This window comes from Talpa occidentalis, unplaced genomic scaffold, assembly GCF_014898055.3.
Source record: "Talpa occidentalis isolate TD23 unplaced genomic scaffold, MPIMG_talOcc4v2.1 talOcc4.15, whole genome shotgun sequence".
NCBI lineage: Eukaryota > Metazoa > Chordata > Mammalia > Eulipotyphla > Talpidae > Talpa > Talpa occidentalis.
In genome coordinates this window covers 27215698-27236890 of record NW_023601543.1, presented here as the reverse complement: position 1 = coordinate 27236890, position 21193 = coordinate 27215698, and positions in this window count along the sequence as shown.

Sequence of the window (21193 nt, the reverse complement as noted above, 5' to 3'; positions counted from 1 at the left end):
AACTCCTGCTGCTGAGGCTGCTGATTGCTTCGTAGCAGGGTGCTTAACCCCTTGCGCCCCAGGGAGGCCCCTCTTTTTAAAAAATTTTGCGACTTGCTTCTCTTACATATTTATTCCTGTGGATAATTCTTACACTTTTTTTTTTTTTGCTAGCTTACATTTATTCTTAGCTAAAACAGGGACCTCTTCCAGGTAATTGCAAGCATAACAAATGCCTTTTGTGCTGATGACTGAAAAGCTAACAAAACATTCAATTTCAGAGTGATTTCATTACAATTATACTGTCTTACTTAAGTCCTTGGCCTATTTTTCTATCAAAGAAGGGAATTAAAATGTCATGGAGTGACTTGATTTATATAAAGCTGGACTGGTGCTATCTAATACTTGGCTTGTTTAGATGTGTAAATGAATTATTTGATTATTTCCTTTACTGCAGCAATTGTTGTTTTCAAATTGTACTTCAAGGAAGCTTGAGAGTTCCCAGGACCCTTTTAAAGATGTTGGAGAGATTAAAATTGCTTTCGTGATAATGCTAAAATTTTATTTGCTTTATTGGTCTTTCAGCATGTGCTAATGGTGGGTAAAACTGTTGATAACTTAGCATGGATCAAGGCACAGGCATAAAACTATACTTTTAGTCTTTGTCTTCTTTACCACCATGCACTTGCAGAAAAAATACCGTTGGCATAGGAATGATAGCTACTTGATGAAGCAGTAGAAATTATATTTGCTTTTCATTAAAATGCTATTTTTGTTATGATCTGTTTGTTACTTTTTTTTTTAAAGATTTATTTATTTATGCATACAAGAGCTGGGGTACAGGCCAGAGGTATGGTGGGTAAGAGGATTCACCAGAGACAGAGTGGTGAACAGAACAGGAAGCCTGACTGAAATACACTGCTGAGGGGAGCAGCAGGCGAGACAGGAGAGGTCTGCAGCGCCATGTGGGTTGCTCCCTGGCCGGCTAGGGATCGAACTCGTGCTGCAGAGGCTAACAGCTTCATAGGTTGCTTCTTAACCCCTTGTGCCACCAAGGAGGCCCTGTTGCTTTTATTTTAAAATAAACTAATAACTATTTAAACTTTCTTAATTTTAATTTCTAGTTTGATAAATAGTTATAACTCAGGGCCTCTCTGGTGGCGCAAGGGGTAAAGACGCAACCTATGAAGCAATCTGCAGCCTCTGCAGCACGAGTTTGATCCCCAGCTGGCCAGGGAGCAACCCACATGGCAAGGCAGACCTCTCCTGACTTGCCCGCTGCTCCCCTCAGCAGTGTACTTTGATCAATCTGCCTGTTCTGTTCCCCACTCTGTCTCTGGTGAATCCTCTCACCCCCCGCATCTCTGGCCTGTACCCCAGCTTTTGTATGCATAAATAAATAAATATTTTTTTAAAAATAGTTATAACTCATATAAGCAACAGATCTTAGGTTTTCTCAATAATTTTTAAGAATGTAAGGTGCTCTTCAGACTGAAATGTTTGGTAATTGGGAACTACAGCTTTTTTAACTTTCCAAACATCATTCTTACCAAAACTAGTTTCCTTTTTCTAATTATGGGCTATATACAAACTATTATTTTTTATTATGCACTGTTTTGTATTTATATATTTATTTGAGTAACATTGCATTATAACATTATATAAGTTTCAGGTGTGCATCATTGAGAATCAACATGGGTATAGACTACATTAAGTTCACCACTAAACATCTAAGCCCATCCTTTGCGAGATCATTGTACCTTTCATCCTGATTAACCACGAATTGGTCTTACAGTCCAAAGGGTTTTTATTATTATTATTATAATTATTATAATGATTATTATTATTATTTAGTTCATCTGTTTGCTTTCTCTATATAACTTGTATGAGTGAAATCATATGATGTTTGTCTTTGGTTTATTACACTAAGCACAATATATTCCAGGTCCATTCACATTGTTGCAAGTGGCAAGATGTCACCTTTTCCACAACTATATAATATTCCATTGGTACATAGATTTTTCTCGATCTCTTCTTCATGACATCTCAAAAATAATGACTCAGCGTTCTGAAATAACCTTCCACAAATTCCTTAAATATTCTCTGGTGTGTTCACCACTTTGCTTCACCTGACTCTTCCCTAATGTGGCATTTTAGACCAACTAACCTGGATTTTCCAGAATTTTGTTGTAACATGTATCAGCCATTGTGGCTTTTGTCTATGCCACACATTCACCTACTTTCACATTATTTTATGACCTAGTGACATTATCACCCTACCTTTAGAGAACTCTCTGTTCCTCATCTTCCTGGAGAAGCTATCAATCACAGTGGAGAACTGCTATGCTCACCCTGCACCACTATAAGAGAGAGCACTTGATCCAGGACTGGCCCAAACATAGTACTCATCTCCTGGGAGACAGTTGTTGGTCCAAGGGAAACGGTACATAACCTAAGCTAAGTGAATTTGAACCCTTACCCAAATTTTGATCATGAGTTGTAAGGGGAAATGATTGAGACTACTGCCTACCGTATTTCCCATCATATAAAGAGTCTGTTTAGAGAATGAATCCTAGCAGAGACAAGAAGAAATAAAGGGCCTCCCCGGTGCGCAGCGGGTTGAGTGCTGGCTTGCGAAGCTGCCCGCAGCCTCTGCGGCGCCGGTTCGATCCCCGGCTGCTCCCCGGCCACCAGAGGAGGGTCCCAACATGGCGCGCAGACCTCTCCTGCCGCCCGCTGCTCCCCAGCAGTGTACTTCGGTCCTTCTGCCCTGCTCTGCTCCCTGCTCTGGCTCTGGTGAATTCTCTCACCCTCCCCCGCTTCTGACTGTACCCAGTGCATGTATAAACAAACAAATAAACAAACAAACAAATAAATAAATAACATGCCTCTATTAAAAAAAAAAAAAAAAAGAAGAAGAAATAAAGATGAGTGGAGGGAATGTTCTGGCAATGTTGCATCCTTATTCCAGTCTCTGAAGTGCTGGTTCCTGGCAAGTTTTTCTCACTTCAGTTCTAGCAGGAACCACATATTTATGTGAACAAATAAATCCCTTTTGTGCTACAGTCACTCTTCCAGTTAAAAGAATTTGGAATAATACATAAGAGGAAGTTAACCTTTTGATTTTAGTTTCCTTATGAGAATATATATTCCCTGACTGCACAGTTTGGGAGAATTTAATGAGACAATGGCAAAACAGTGAAAATTATAAAATATTGTACAAATATGAAATGTAATAAATATTTTCTCTCTACACCCAAGAAGTATGGTGGTGTTAGCCTTGCCGCCTCCAAGCTATTTTTCAACTCATTTGAAATATTTGGGCCCGAGAATAGCTTAATGGGTCCTTGAATTTCCTCTCAAAGTTCTTTTAGAAAATCTTCCTACTACAGTTAACACATCTAGGGGTTACCCTGCACTAAGATCACTTCATGAATCACCAGGAAAGCAGTGACTGTCAAGAATCTGGTTGGAGGTCTTGATTAGGTCACGGAGGACTTCTGGAGGTGTAGACCAAAAAGGAGAGGCGGGGGACGGGGCACGGATATTAAAGCCAGTGTCTCTTCCTGGTGAGAAAATTAACTCAGCCAAAAATAAAGAGGAGAATATCTTCTGAGGATTGTCACATATTAACCAAAGAGGACTCCCACACAACTAAATGCCACTTAACATGGAGTATAAATGAATGAACCAGAAAAAAATATATAGCTCAAATGGTAGGAGGAACAAAATCAGGTGAATCATCTATGGCATATGGAATTCGGGTGTAGGTGGGGGCTAAATGCCATAGAAACAGTGTCTTCTACAGTGTGCCTAGTAGCTCTCGTTGTGAGGGTATTGTAGCCAAGTACGCAAGGACTCCACTGGGTCAGAACCAAATTGTTCTCACTCACCAGTGACTGCTTCACACTGTGCCTTTTTAGAAAATGATGCCAGGAAATATGAGGCCTCCTAGGGGATTTTCTGGTTCTGTCTTTATCAAAAGACTGACGTCCCCTTAAATACTTCTCATTGTCTCTTCTAATACTTCTCATTGTCTCACTAACTGAATTTGAGTATGTGGCTAAGGAGCACACAGGTGAGGCTTCCCTTCTGGAAGTGGATCATTTCAGTGGGAATGCATAACAAACCACCCAGGAAGACAACAGCGGGAGAGTATTTTTATTTCAGTTGTTAAAATAGCAATCCTCACCACGCTTCTCAAAAAACTCAAGGACAGTGAGACAGGCATTTGCAATTTATAGCCTAGGTAAATAATGCTGCTTTCACTCATTGGTTGAGGAACAAAAATGGGTTTTTACTTTTGAGTGAGGATTTGATAATTAACATTCTTTGTTTGCTTTTCATTTCTGCCAAGCGCCTGCCATATGGCCTTGGGGGGAGGCTCACCCCTCAGGATTCCTTTAATACAACAATGTCACAGCTCTCCTTCCTATCTGGTAGTCCTTGTGTTAGGAGGAAAGGATGTCCTGAGCTAATTCCATATCGGGGCTGCTCAGTAACACTTGGGCCATATTCCCTGCCATGTGAGAATTCATGGGGCTTCATAATGTTCAGTTTAGATATGAACATAACATCCCACTTGCTGACGTTCTAAATTTATACCACTATCCTCCACCGCAGCCCCAATAGGTCATTGAACCTATTCCCTCCGTGAAAAATCAAATTGAATCTCTGAGAATTTCGGTTCCCCTGTGTCAGTAGATTGTATTCCGCTTATGACCACACAGGAATCCACTTGGCAGTGCTTCAAAGTAACTTTGGAACAGGAAACTTGTAACTTTACCAGACCGAAATGGAAAATATCAAGTCAGTTCAGTTTCACCACAGAAGAGGAACAGAGGCAAACTCCAGACCGCCGGCAAGACCCAGTCACCCCTGCTTGGGCCCTGCAGACCGGACAGGAACAGTGAGAGCAAGTCAGACTTTCATTAGCTCGGCTGTCTGAAAAGCACATTTGTTTATTTGAAATGGGGAAAAACATTCAGTTAATGTTCTATTACACTCAGGTGTAGTTTAATGATTACATTTTAATAATGAAGTGATTTAACTGGCACCGGAAAACTGCAGAATAGGAAATGCCAAGGAGAGGTGGGTTGGAACAGTCAGCAGCAACTCTGACAAGTATAAATCTCTGTAACCCTGTTACAAGGCCATTTGGCACAGTTTGCTTCCTGGCTCAACTCAATCAGGTACCTTAGGCTTCAGGGCACCCGCCAGTTCACCCCTCCCCACTCTAAGTTGTTTTAGTTCCTTGAATGCCTGCCAGGCTTTCTTTTCTTTCTTTTTTTTTTTGAGGGGGGAGGGTAGTAGAGGCGCTTCTTTCCATATTCAAAATGTAACTGATATTTTAAGAGACAATATTATTATTTTTTAATAAAATAAATTTTATTATATTCCCCATACAATTGCAACCCCCCCATTCTGACCCCAATCCCTCCCCTCCCGCCCTCACCCCCCAAAAAGTGTCTCTGGTTCATAGTTTTTTGTTGATTTTGATTTTCACTTTCTTATAGTTATTCATTTTCCTGGTCCCTTATTTTAAGTTTTCTAGATTCCTGCTATGAGTAGAGACCATCTGGTATTTTTCTTTTCTTTTTGGCTTTATTTCGCTGAGCATGATCCCTTCTAGCTAGCCCCATCCATGTTGCTGCAAATTGCATGTGTTTATCTTTTTTGAATGCTGAGTAATATTCCATGGTATATATGTACCACATCTTCTTGATCCAGTCATCTATTTTTGGGCATTTGGGTTGTTTCCAAAGCTTAGCTATTGTAAATAATGCTGCTATAAACATAGGGGTGCAGGTGTTCTTTGGAATTGATGTTTCTGTGTCCTTTGGGTAAATACCTAGGAGTGGAATTGCTGGATCCTATGGAAGCTCTATGTTTAGTAGGTCCAGAAATCTCCACACAGCTCTCCATAGTGGTTGGACCAGTTTGCACTCCCACCAACAGTGCAGAAGAGTTCCTTTTTCTCCACACCCTCTCCAACACTTGTTGTTGCTAGTTTTTTTAATATGTGCCATTCTTAAGAGACAATATTAGGCAAATATTGCAAATGTTCCCAGAGACAAACACAGTGGTTTAGTGAGAACAGACCTTTGACTATGACTAGTTGTGGCTATTTTTGATCATGATTGCGACTAGACTATCTAGAACATACCCAAGACAGTCACATTTGCATCTCAAGGATGAGCCAAGGAAGCCTTGAAAGCCAGTCTCCAAACCCCTGGCTCACTTGGACAGAGGCTAGGAGTAAGAAAATTTAGGATGGAGGCTTCACAATGCCAGAAACTGGAGGTGGGGGTGGAAATGATAAACATAGTTGTTAAATCAGCTGTAGAAATGAACAACCTTAGGCCCAGACTGCGATAGAAAAAAGCAGGCTGCTGCTATAGAGAGTATCTGGAGGCTCAGACCAGAGGTGTGGATATACAGACAGAGGGTCATTATAGAGAATTCCTTCTTCTTACAAATCAACCTAGTCACACCCTAAAAGTGAATAACGTAACAGAAAAATAAGAAGTCCGTAAAGGAATGAACTCCTCCCCAAAAGAAGAACACTGTATCAGGACAATTTCTGCACTGTCAAGAGGCAGCTCTCCCGCCCGCTGTGACTGTGCAGGTGCTTCTCTTACTTTCTCCTTTTCCTAATGAACCCGTCCTTTTAAAATGTAAGATTTGCCCGCTTGTGTGGGTGCAAATGTCTTGTCTCCTGGGTAAATTCGCCGCGTGCTGTTGAAAGGGGAACTCTGCGGAAACTTTTCTCAGAAGTAATGGAAGGACCCTGCTCATTAACCCCACATCCCATCAAAACCACATCATTCTGTCAGCCTCTGTGTGAAAGAAAACAAAAGTCCCAATCCCCGAATGATTAGAAGATAATGCAGACTGACTCTTTCAAAGAATATGTTGTGGTGATATTTATTTACAACCATTTAGTCCTCTTCCAAAACATGAGCAGAACCCTACCACTCAACATGGATATTAGTCTAGAGTCAAAATAGAAATTACTGAACACTTATAAGAGGCAGTCAGGTGCTTTACCCAAATTCCCATTTAATTGGCATATTGACCCTGAAAGAGGTGTTAATATTGACTCTACCACTCCTTCACTGGGAATGAGAAGTCTGTTGCTAGATCTTAGACTTCTAACCCTATGCTATATTGTGCTCCATTCTCAGAGGAGGATAAGGATTCTGTGTACCGACGTGGACTTCAGTGCTGTTCAAAAGTATGGACTGTGTGTCTGCGCTGATCTGTGAACTGTTTGTTACTGGTCTGTGATAACTTTGAAAATGAGTTAATTTTTTAAAAGATTTATTCATTTATGCATACAAGAGCTGGGGTATGGGCCAGAGATGCGGGAGTGAGAGGAGACAGTGGGGAAGGGGACAGGCAGACTGACCGAAGTACACTGCTGTGGGGAGCAGCGGGCGAGTCAGGAGAGGTCCGCTGCGTCATGTGGTGGCTCTCTGGCTGGCCGGGAATTGAATCAGTGCTTCAGAGGCTGCAGACAGCTTCACAGCACTGTGCTCAACCCGCTGCGCCACCAGGGAGGCCCCCCAACAAGCATTTAACAACTGCTAGAGAGGATGAAGATGCAGATGATGATAAAGGTGAGTGAGTCTCTTGGCAACTTGCATCTAAACCATAACCTTGGGGGCCTCCCCGGTGGCGCAGCGGTTGAGCGCTGGGTTGCGAAGCTGACCGCGGCCTCTGCGGCGCCAGTTCGATCCCCGGCTGCTCCCCGGCCACTGGAGGAGGGTCCCACATGGCGCGCAGACCTCTCCTGCCGCCCGCTGCTCCCCTCAGCAGTGTACTTCGGTCCTTCTGCCTGCTCTGCTCTCCGCTCTGGCTCTGGTGAATTCTCTCACCCTCCCGCGCTTCTGACTGTACCCAGTGCATGTATAAATAAACAAACAAACAAACAAATAAATAAATAAATAAAACATGCCTCTATAAAAAAAAAAAAAGAATTTAATAAACCATAACCTTGGGCTTCCCTGGTGGCGCAAGGGGTTAAGGCACAATCTATGAAGCTATCCTCAGCCACTGCAGCACAAGTTCAATCCCCGGCCAGGGAGAAACCCACATGGCGCATCAGACCTCTCCTGTCTCACCCGCTGCTCCCCTATCCGCCTGTTCTGTTCCCCACTCTGTCTCTGGTGAACCCTCCCCCCGCCCCAACCTCTGGCCTGTACTCCAGCTCTTGTATGCATAAATAAATAAATCTTTAAAAAATAATAAACCCATAACCTTGATTGATAAACTAGTTTTTCTACTTCTATTCTTGTTTTCTCGCAATACAGGATTTGCAACTTTGGTTCCTTAGAATCAGTTCTCAGCCAAATACTTTCAACAATGTATTAACATTAGGAAAATCAGATGCCTTTTATATAATTTATGACAATTTTTTGAAATTAGATTATTCTTCAGAGTTAGTCTTAATGCATGTGGATCACACAACTCTGTGGCATGGTCAGTTTTTCCTTCCAATGTTTCCAGTCTTCCTTTTCTGCCCTCTTTGTTACTAATCCTCCTTCCAGGTGCCTAGAGTTCCCATAGTAACTTTCCAGAACTGCCCTCTTGGCATCCTTTGCTGGTCTGCATTTAAGACCTTTTTGTTCCATGCTTTTGTTAGTCCTATTTAAAATAACTTGTTGCATTTTAACTTCTGCTTCCTGGAGCTCTTCCAAAGAAGTAACATTAATGGTGGAAATGCCATGAACTATGGCAGATCACTAAAGGCCATCTGGGAGTAGGGAAGCTTTGATCATCCTTCAGATCACACCATGTAGGTGGCTGCCTACACACAAGCCCAACTCTATATATTAATATATGTATCACCTTGTGTACGTGCATAATTACATTGTAAGGAACAAGCTATATATCCACATATATGGATATGAATGCAACTTTCGTAAGTGCATGTCTGTGCAAACCCTTCATTAGGACATCAATAAAACATCTTCCTTGCTCACTTCATACCCATAATTTCTACCAGTAAGGAAAGTGTATCCATGTTGATCTCATAAAATTAATTATTACTTTGTGTGTGTTTTTTTTTTAAAGCTATGCTAGACATAAGCTTAGTTAAATGGTGATCTGAATCTCTGCATCTGAGTGCTATAAATTGGCCAGATTGGAATGCACCCACCACCTCTTTGTACCTACCATGTGGCAACTTGAAAACCACCCGCACTACAAATCTCCCTTGAACTCAAAACTGGCTTGACTTAGAGCAGACCCCTCTGAATGACTCTTTAAAATAATGGTTTTGGTTGGAGTCTGGGGTGGGGGGGGGAATAAAAAGAAAAATAAGCAGAAATTATTATTGTGTATCTCCAGTGGAAATTATTCATTCCTTACAGAAGATTTTTCTAAATTACTGATTCTAATCTTTCATTTTCTTTGACTTAAAACTCTGTAAATTGTAGATAACTGGTAGTGTTGAAATTCTCATCCATAGACATGCAAATAAATCATGTCTTGTGAAGGTTCAGTTGATTTCCCTCACCATAGAAAAATTTATTTTCCCATCTACTTTAAAATTCTTTTCAATATTCCTTTATTCCATATAAATGTATAGCCTTATTACTTCAAACTGGCCATAGCATCTCACCAGTTCTCTTATTAACTCTGAGATAAATAATATCTTTAATTCATGTTCTTTTTTTTTTTAAAAAAGATTTATTTATTTATACAAGAGCCGGGGTACAGGCCAGAGGTGTGAGTGAGAGGATTCACCAGAGACAGAGTGGGGAGCAGAACAGGCGGATCGACTGAAATACACTGCTGAGGGTAGCAGCAGGTGACACAGAGGGGTCTGCTGTGCCATGTGGGTTAGCTCCCTGGCTGGCTGGGGGATCCAACTGGTGCTACAGTGGCTGGTGATCGCTTCATAGTGCTGATACTTAACCCTTTGCGCCACCACGAAAGCCCAACTCATGTTCTTTTTTTTTTTTTATCTGTATCAGAGTTATGATTAACAGATGTAAACTCTGCATGCACAGGCTCTGGCAGAATCATCTATTAGTATTATTAACCACAGCTAATGGAGACTGCTTGTTTTATAGTAATCAGGGATTTTACTCTACTTGCAAGCTAACAAGTTGACATGCTACAACTTCACAGATGCTGGCAGAAGACATGAGATTACCAGTTTAGAGATACTGGCTTTTGTTCAACATAGCAAGCAACATGAGCATCCCCACACTTTCACTGGTTTCCTTTGCCCTCAGTTCCACATGGGTGACATATGAGAACCCACGTAGATGCTGAGAACAAAGTGGTTTGCATCTTTGTTTGGAAACACTGAACTTAAGGAATTCAGTTGTTTTTATAGGCAGCAGTAAGAAAGACTGTTCTTTGTCCAGAAAGAGACCTTGTCTCATCTTTCAAAATTGTGCGCTGAAAGCTAGCTCTGAGAAATGGCCCACATAATGAATGATGAGGCTCCAACCAAGAATACTCCACCTAGCTAGGCTATCCATCAGAAATGAAGGAATGATATAGACCATTCTGAATAGACAATAGTTAAAGGAATTCATCTCCTCTAACCCAGCCTGGAAATAAATACTAAAGGGACTTTTACAAAATGAAAAGAAACCCCACTAAGAAGTAGCAAGCCTTCAAACTCATACAATATAAGAGTGGAGATTAAAATGACTGTTAAACTGAGCTTGAGATGAACTTGCTTCTCATTTTAATTTTAAAATGTTATGTCTAAAAATTTATATGTGAACTTCATGATAACCTCAAAACAAAAATACTTAAAAGACAACTATTGGGTTAGTGAGGAAATAAAAGGGAAAATTAAAATACCTGGAGACAAACTAAAATGAAGACACAAACTATCATAATCTACGGAACATAGCAAAAGCACTACAAAGAGGGAACTATACATTAAGAAATGAGATGTCAAATAATATCTAAACTTACACCTTAAGGAATTAGAAAGAGAATGACTTAAGCCACAAATCACTAGAAGAAATAATATTAGAGAAGAAATAAATGTAATAGAAAAACTCTACAAAAGATCAATGAAATCAAAAGCCAGTTCTCTGAAAAGATAAACTAACCTCTAAGTAGGCTCTTCAAGAAAAAAAGAGAGGTGGGCCTCCCTGGTGGTGCAAGGGGTTAAGTCTCAGCACTGTCAAGGTATTGCCAGCCACTGAGGCCTGAGTTCGGTCCCCAGCCAGGGAGCTAACCCACATGGCACAGCAGCCCTCTCCTGTCTTGCCCGCTTCTCCCCTCAGCAGTGTATTTCAGTTAGTCTGCCTGTTCTGCTTCCCACTCTGTCTCTGGTGAATCCTCTCACTCCCTGCACCTCTGGCCTGTAACCCAGTTCTTGTATGCATAAATAAGTAAAACTAAATCTTTACCCAAAAAAAAGGAAACTCTAATAAATAGAATCATAAAAAAGAGAACTTAAGATAGATAGATAGATAGATAGATAGATAGATAGATAGATAATCTAAGAAATGCAAAGGATTATAAAAGTCCTCTATGGACATTTACTTCTAGACAAATGGGCAAATCTTTAGAAACATACAACCTTCCAAGACTGAATCAGGAAGAAGTAGAAGACCTAAACAGAACAACTATAAGCAACAAATTCAAAATAGTAATCAAGTGTCCCAAAAAACAAAAGCCAAGGACCAGATGGTTTCACTTGTGAGTCCTACCAAACCTTCAAAGATGAACTAATACCTACCTTCTCATACTCTTCTAAAAAATTAAGGAATAGATTAGCTTCATTTTATGAGGCTAAAAACAGACAAGGAAATCACACATTAAAAAAAACCTCACAACCATTATCTCTGATGAACTTAGATGTAAAAATCCTCAACAAAATGTCAGCAAACCAAATTCAACAATGCATTAAAAGGATGATACATCATAACCAAATGGGATTTATTCCTGGGATGCAAGGATGGCTCAACATCTGAAAATTAATAAATGTAATTCACCACATCAACAAAAATGAAGATAAAATCATGATCATATCAAAAGATGCAGATAATGTGTTTGATAAGATTCAGCATTCATTTATGATAAAAACTCAATAAAATGGATATAGATGCACTGTAACTTCAATTAATAAATGTCATATGTAGCAAATGCATCACTAATATTATACTCAATGGTAAAAACTGATCAAGTACTGATGTAAAATCAAGTACAAGACAAGGATGTCTACTCTTACCAGAAACACTGCTTATGGTACCGCATCACTGGCATATCCAACAAGAACATGCATAAATACTCAGGGATTATGGCAGATTGCTTCTCACAACAATCATAATCATCACCTCATAATTATTCATAGCTATTATGGATCAGAGTAAAGAAAGATGATTTCTTATCCTTTCCCCCTCTGTTTATATCTGCATATTACATACTATACATATTACATACACATTACATACTATACCCTCTCATTCTGGACTTGGAATTTTGTCTTTTGAGGGATTATGTAATGACTCTGATAAAAAGGAATCGGTTCTTTTAGTTCCTCTATTTTCCTTATTCTTAACTATAGATTTAGGCTCCTCCCACTTTTACTTCCTATTTATTTTACTTCAACTTGAGATATCATACAGACTTTTACTTTCCTTTGTTCTGCAGTAAGGTATTTTGAGAAGTATTCGTTTTTTTTCTTAAAAATTTATTTATTTATGCATACAAGAACTGGGGTACAGGCCAGAGGTGGGGGTGGTAGTGAGAGGATTCACCAGATACAGAGCAGGGAACAGAACAGGCAGACTGACTGAAATACACTGCTAAGGGGAGCAGTGGGTGAGTCAGGGGAGGTCTCCTGCGCCATGTGGGTATCTACCTGGCCAGGGATTGAACTTGTGCTGCAGTGGCTGCGGCTAGCTTCATAGTTGCATTTTAACCCCTTGCTCCACCAGGGAGGTCCCCAAGAAGTATTGGTTTTGAGGTTCTAGTGCAGGCATGTTATCTTCCAGCATAACAGCTCATTCTGCAGTCATTGCTTTCTCCACATGGATTTGAATAAAATGTCAGTTTTTAGGTAAGATACGGTTTTCTCCAAAATGAGCCTTGAAAAGTTATGATAAACACAAATTCCATTATGATATCTGCATTTCACTGGCTATCAAATGTGCTTATCACTATTAAACTATGGTACCTGCAAGAAATGCTTTTCTAAATCAGAAGCAGAAAGTGTAAGTGGGAAAAGAGAACTTAGATGTTGATTCAATAGTTCCTTAAGGCTGTAGAAAAAATTAACAGAAACTGGGATAGCTAGAAACAACAGAAATTTATTATCTCACACTCCAAAGTCTCTAAGGGAGCATTCTTCTTTGTCTCTTCCAGCTTCTGAAAGCCCCAGGAATTTTTTTAGTTTGTAGATTCTTTTTTAAAAATATTTATTTATTTATGCATATAAGAACAGGGGTACAGGCAAGAGGTGCCGGGGGTGAGAGGATTCACCAGAGAGAGTGGGGAGCAAAACATGCCGATCCACTGAAATACTGAAATACACTGATAAGGGGAGCAGCGGGCAAGACAGGAGAGTCTACTGTGCCTTGTGGGTTAGCTCCCTGGCTGGCTGGGGGATCAAACTGGCAATAGTCTGATAGAGCTGTGTGTCTTTAACTCCTGCACCACCAGGGAGGCCCTAATTTGTAGTTTCATAACTAATTTTTGCCTCCATCTTCACATGGTGTTCTCCCTGTGAGCCTCTCTTCTTATAAAAAGAGCGATCATATTGCATTAAGACCCTGCTCCAGTGTAACCTCATATTAACTAATTTCATCTACAGTGACCTTATTATCTGCAAGATCACATTATGAGGTACTGGTATTTAGGATTTCAAAGTAACTTTTGGGGGCCAATAATTTAACTCATAATTGAATAAACTATTTTCTTTATTTTACTGATAATAAAACTGAGGCCCAGGAAGGCTATAAAGTACCTATGTTCACTACTCTTCAAATTCCATGTCTTTCTGGAGTTGGGACCATTCCCCATTTTTCTAGAGAACTGCAGGAACCCTCACACTTTGCCTATCTAGTTGGATTTCTTTCTTTTTTTTATTTTTATTTTATTAAACCCAACAACTGTTTTCCATTCTTTGGGTAATTTAGACTCTATTAAAGTAGGAAGAGCCATGGAGGTTAAGTGTTGATACCAGAAGAGAGAGTGAGTATCTATTAGCCACATTGTTTCTTTTTTTTTTTTTTATAGAGGCATGTTTTATTTATTTATTTATTTGTCTGTTTGTTTGTTTGTTTTGTTTATACATGCACTGGGTACAGTCGGAAGCGGAGGAAGGTGAGAGAATTCACCAGAGCCAGAGTTGGGAGCAGAGCAGGCAGAAGGACCGAAGTACACTGCTGAGGGGAGCAGCGGGCGGCAGGAGAGGTTTGCGCGCCACGTGGGACCCTCCTCTTGTGGCCGGGGAGCAGCCGGGGATCGAACTGGCACTGCAGAGGCCGCGGGCAGCTTCACAACCTAGCGCTCAACCACTGCACCACCGGGGAGGCCCCCTAGTTGGATTTCTAATCCATTCTCTGTGTTGACTTTCCCAAGTTCCATTTTGTTTTGTTAGCTATGGAAAGTAATCCTTATTTTTCTGAAAACTCCAGAGTGAAAGGCTATCAGCCCTGGAGGGCATTTGTGACTTTGCTTCAGAAAATTGAGTCATAGTGAGCCTCTTGGAGAATATATGGGCCAGTGGAAAATGGCTATAGTCTGTATTCATGCAAGGAGAATTTACTATTCAAAGTCTTCTTGGAATGGTAGGCATGCCCTAGCCCTGTAATTTAATATGATGTAAAACAGAACCAGCATATCTGACAAAGGTCTTTTTTTTCCAGACTATCGTAGGGCAAGTATGAGCAAGTGAAACCTTTAGACCATTCTCATTTTAAATGCTTTTCCTAGCTCTAAAGATTTGTTCACGTTCCTATGGGATTGTAAATCACACAGATGATTCAGCGCTTCCTTCACTGAATTAATGGCTCAAAAACCAAACCCTCTAGGCAGGCAAACTTTCCCTTAGTCTTCTTGGTTTGTTTGTTTTTTTTTTTCTTTATGTAATGCTGATGGGATTTCCTATATTACTCAGGATATAGTTATCTTAATTCAACTGCAAAATACCTATATAAAGACTACTGGAAGTTGATTCCTATTATCGAATGGACTTAATGGTATTATTTTATATTGTTGAAATGTACTCGGCACCTTAAAACCTCTTGTTGCATGTATATTCTACAAATATCGACTACATAAGGGAGGTCAACCTAGGATTGATTATTAGCTGAATTTTTACAACTTAGATAAATCCCTACAAATTGCACTTTCAAGATCCAAGTAAACCATAAAAAAAGAGTACTTCCAGCACCCATTTTTGTCTTGAGAGTTCATCAAACTCCAACACTAGGGGCAACTGACAGGGATACTTACTTCAGCTCTGCTTGTTGGAATAGAATTGATAGAATTTGTCCTCCCAATTCTACCATAACTCCCATCCATCATTTTGGGTTAAAAAGAAAAAGAAAGTGGTATTCATTTAAATCCAAATCAAGGCTGTTATAAGCAGAAACCAACTCCATTTGAAAGTAGATAATAAGGGTGGTTGCCAGGGGCAGCAAAAAGGAGAAAAGGAGCAGTAATTGTGTAATGAGTATAAACTTTCAGTTTTGCAGGATGAAAAAATTCTAGACATCTGTTGCAAAACAATGTGAATATATTTAGCACTGTATACTTATGCATGGTCAGCACGTTAAATTTTATTATGTCCTACCTTGCCATGATTAAAAATAAAAATAATTAATAAAAAAATAGATGGCTACTGTGATTTAATAGGAGCCCCAAAGCCTCAGATTCGGAAAGTCTCTCCCCAAATGCCTGCTTTAACACCTAAAAATCTGCCTACCTCCAATCAGAATTCCTCTTTCAACCAAAATTTTTTCCACATGATGCCCCCATTTAAAAGTCATACAGATTTGCAGGGAGGAAAGGACAATCAGATAACTATCAACATTATCATAACAACTATTAAAACATATAGGTGAGAGGGCCTCCCTGGTGGTGCAGGTGGTTGAACGCAGCGCTGTGAAGCTGTCCACAGCCTCTGCAGCATGGGTTCCATCCCGGCCGGCCAGTAAGAAACCCACATGGTGCAGCAGACCTCTCCTGTCTCGCCCACTGCTCCCCTCAGCAGTGTATTTCGTCAGTCTGCCTGTTCTGCTCCCCACTCTGTCTCTGGTGAATCCTCTCACCCTCCCACACATCTGGCCTATACCCTCGTTCTTGTATAAATAAATAAATCTTTGAAAAAATTTTAAAAAAGTATAGGTAAGAAATTACAACATAAAGTTAGATTATACTCATTGCAGAGGAGGAGTTAGAAAAGTTAGAAACATGAGCCAATCTGAGTACAGACACAGGAAGGATGAAGTGAAGTATGAGTGAAGTGGGATCCCCTGGACTAAGAGGCAGGGTCATCACTAGGAATGATGAATGGGCTTAGCATACCTACTGGTTAATTTACCTATTGGACATCCAAAGTCAGGCCCCTCCTATGTCAAAATTAAGAATATGAATGTTGACAATATCAAGGATCAGGACAAAGATCCAGGACTGCAAATTAGAAGGCTAGGCTAGATGTCCAAGAAAGTTAGGCCTTGTTTGGTGAAAATCCCGGCAATAAATGGTTATAGCGAAGCTGGAAGCGTGAAACTATGTCAAGATACCAAAGATAAGCAGAGCCAGACAGTGACCAGAATAAGATACTCAGACAAGAGTGAAAGCTTCGGAAGGCATAAAATTAAAATAGAATGGTTCTGGAATACTACTGGACAGAATGGACTTGACACTCAGACAAATAGTATGTTGTAAGAGCAAAAAACCAGAAGTTTGGATGTCAAAGATTAGAAAAGGCAAAAAGTCATGGCAACAGATAGAAGGGACTAACAGGGGCTTGACACTAATCCATTTTGTCTGTGATTTGGAACTTAATATCATTCTTGTTAAGGCAAGAACTAACCCCAGAAAACTTCCTCCGGGTCCTGTGGGTGAGTTGCCGTTTAGGACTTTTTGACTGAGATGTGGGTATATGAGCAAGACAAAGCACAGGTTTTGACAGGAAGATTCTGACACTTTGGTGTTGCAGGAAAGTATCAAGGAAGGTGATTCTAAAGGCATAGGTTTGTATTTAAAAAAAAAAAACGATTTATCTTTTATTTATACAAGAGCCGGGGTACAGTCCAGATGCGTGGGAGGGTGAGAGGATTCACCAGAGACAGAGCAGGGAACAGAACAGGCAGACTGATGAAATACACTGCTGAAGAGAGCAGCAGGCGAGACAGGAGAGGTCTGCTCACCATGCAGGTTGCTCCGAGGCCGGCGGGGATCGAACCCGCACTGCAGAGGCTGCAGACAGCTTCACAGCGCCACACTCAACCACCTGTGCCACCAGGGAGGCCCCTTATAGGCTTGTATTTTTATTAAAAAATTGACATACTGATATTTATTCACCTTTCACTGATTCTTAGACCTCGATAATGCTCGTTTGGTGCTCTTACTAAACATGCACACTTCCATTTTTGCTGCCTATCACCCATTCATGCACAATTTCCCACCAGTGTTTGAACATACTAAGGCAAGAGCCCATATGCAGCCTACGGACAGGCTATGAGAGCTATTCTGTATGAAAAAATCTGATATTGTCATGCAGATTTTTCCTAGTAAATACAGAATGATGTCAAAAATGTGCAAGAGTAATTTAATAATTACTACTTCCAAGTGGTGTTCATTTAAATTTTATATTGAGCTTGAAAAATAGTAGGAGGTAGGTGAAATGACCTGTCTGACTGGGTTATGTAGACCCCACCTGAGGACATAACCTCTTCTCAATCACAGGGACCAGTGATATTTGTGAAGGACACTTAAGGAGCCCTAAGCCATTAAATCTGGCATCCCACAAGTAAGCCGAAGGTGGAGTTTGTATTGGATCTCCCTCTTCTGTCAGATGAAGCGAGGGGTGGGGGCGTGAGGGGGTGGGGTTGTCACTGTGTAGGGTCAACTGAGTGAATTTTAGTGGAACAAGAGTAAAGCACAATTTCCCTCTGCTTAAAATGTAAAAAGTCAGAGAGCACAGCCAAGTGTTCCAGGTGTCCAGGAGGGCACCACGAACCAAAGCCAAGGCAGTTACTTACAGAGGCAGCGTTCCAATGGGTTCAAGAGAGCACAAGCATTAACGGATAAGATTAAGGGGAAAGCAAAACAAAATAAAAGTGAACCACCATCGACAAAGGAGTAAAGAACAGTTGAGTGAATGGAATCAACCATGAGAAATCCTACAGATAAAATGAGTGCAAAAGCTTACACTTTTTTTTTTAACCCAAATCACACAATAGGCTAAATCAATTGGCTTACAAAGTTCATATAAAGTGTCTTGACAGAAGGAGAAAGACAAATACCAGATCGTTTCACTTATATGTAGGATAGAGTAAAAAAACAAAGGATCAAAGAGAACCAAACCAATAACAAAGCTAGAAGTTTGACTATAGAATTGATAACAGCCAGAGGAGAGGGAGGGGAGAGAGCAGGAGGGAGAGGGCCCAGTGGACTCTGGTGGAGGACTATGGGTATCTTTGTCGTGGGTGTGGTGTAGGAACATACTGGGAAGAGGTGTGATACTGTACCTCTGAATTATATACAGAGTTGTAAATATGTCACCTCAATTTAAAAAAAAAAGCGATCCAAGTAGAGAGAAGAACTTGGTTTCTTTGTACTCAGATTTTGATAGACTTTGGCCTTCTTTCTCTTCACTTGATCTTCAGATCATTTCCTTATTCCTACATATCTAAGGTGGTAATCTCAGAATTCTAATTCCTCTAGAGGTAAAGCCCTGTACCCCTCTTTCTCATTGTCTCTATTTCAATCTCCTTTACTTATTTCCTGATACTCATATGCATCCCTGTGTTTTGGTTCTAGCTAAATGTTTCTATCACTGATCTCTTCCAGGTTACCCAGGGACTCAGTTACAGTTCCTAGTGAGGCCCTGCTGATGCCAATGTTTACCTAGTGCCTGTGATCAGGCGTGTTATACACGGGTCCAAATGATTCTCTCAAAACACAATGAATGTTTATCGAATTTAACTTCCTGGTGACTTCCCAGCTAGCCTGCCTCGCTCCAGTAGAACTGGCCTCTTTGGTGAAGTTCTAGGGTTGCCAGGTGTCTGATTTTGACAAAGCTAGTCTGACATCTGAGCTTGTTGTCTGGTAAAAGATAGCAGATGTACAACCATCTCTTCCCTTACCCCCAGTTAAATAAACCGCATTGATATGCTATAGCAGAACTTGTGTACACATAGGCAGTCAAATCTAACTTAGGTGGGAAATTGTTATCAATGCATATTCTATATCATGTCTTTTCAAAGTTAGTGCTTCGGGTACTTATCCAATATACCCATACATATATATATATGTTATTTTTCCTCCAAGCACATCTTACATGCTCATGTCTTATGCAAGAATATAAAGTACATTATTAATCAGCTTGTACCTTAGCAAACAAGTTTAATAACAGGAACATCATTAACTTCAATAAAGATATATTGAGCACATGCTTTAGTGATTTGAGCACAGCAAAGGTAAATAAAATGACTGCTAATATCTCTACTTCCTGAAGGGAAAAAAAAAACTTTAGCTGTATTTTTATTAGACAACTTTTTCAGACCTATACATAGAAAGATATATCAAAATAAGTGTGGTTATGGTTACAAAAAAATAAAAGAATTCTGCCTCTCAGTAGATGGAGAGGATATAATTTTTCCTATTGTTTGACCAGAATCCTATATCTAGCAAAAATTTTGTCCAGGAGTGAAGGAGAATAAAGATATTTTCAGATGTGGGAAAACTAGGGGGATTTCTCACTCTAGATCTACTCTAAAAAAATGGCTCACACTATGATGGTGGACTATGGGTGGATTTGGTGGTGGGTGCCCTATGGTGGTGATACCTAATGGGGAGGATCCTAATGTTACCTCAATTAAAAGAATAAATAAATAGGGCCTTCCTGGTGGCGCAAGGGGTTAAGTACAGCACTATAAAGCAATCCGCAGCCTCTGCAGCAGAGCTCAATCCCTGGCCAGACAGAGAGCCTCCCACATGGCGAATCAGACCTCTCCTGTCTCTCCCGCTGTTCCCCGCAGCAGTGTATTTCAGTCAGTCTGCCTGTTCTGTTCCCCACTCTGTCTCTGGTGAATCCTCTCACTGCCCGCATCTCTGGCCTGTGCCCCAGCTCTTGTATGAATAAATAAATCTTCAAAAAACTGAATGTATAAGTGGTATGTTAGACAGTTATTTAATAAACAGGAAGGTAAAGGGACATAAAAGGAGTTAAAGTTTCTACATTCCACTCACTAGTAAAATAATGTCCCCAAAAAGTTATATTTAAGTCCTAATGCGTCAATACTTTAAATTCAAAGAGCCTAAATACACGTATTAAAACAAATCTGAAATAATAGAAGTTAGGCAGAAAATGTTCTCCAAATATAGTGAAACAAAGTAGAAATCAACAGAAAAATTTCTAACTACTTGGACTTTAAACAACACATCTCTAAACAATATATGACTCAAAGAGGAAGTCTCAAAGAAAGTAGAAAGCTACATGAACTTGATTGAAAATGATAATACAGCACATCAAAATCTGTTGAATATAGGTTAAGCAGTCCAGAGAGAGGTACTTATAGCACTAAATGTTTACATTTGAAAAGAGACAGTGTTTCAAATAAATAATCTATGCTCCCACCTCAAGAATCTGGAAAAATAAAAGCAAAATAACCACATAGCAAACAGAAAAAAAGAAAATAATATAGTTAAGAGCAAAAACTAATTAAATTAAAAACAGAAAATCAGTCAAGAAAATCAATGAAACAAAGACCTGGTCCTTTGAAAAGGTCAGTAAAATTGGCAAACTTCTAGCAACTCTGACAAAGGAAAAAGAGAGAGAAGGCAAAAATTACTGATAAGGATGAAACAGAAGTTAATGCTATAGACCTTGCAGATATTAAGGGATAGTAAGAGAACACTATAATTCTGCACACATAAATTTGGTAACTTAGATGAAATGGACCTACTCCTCCAAAAACACAATCTACCAAACTGATACAAAGATTAGAAAGGAAGAAATAAACTAACGGTATTTGTAGATGATATGATTATC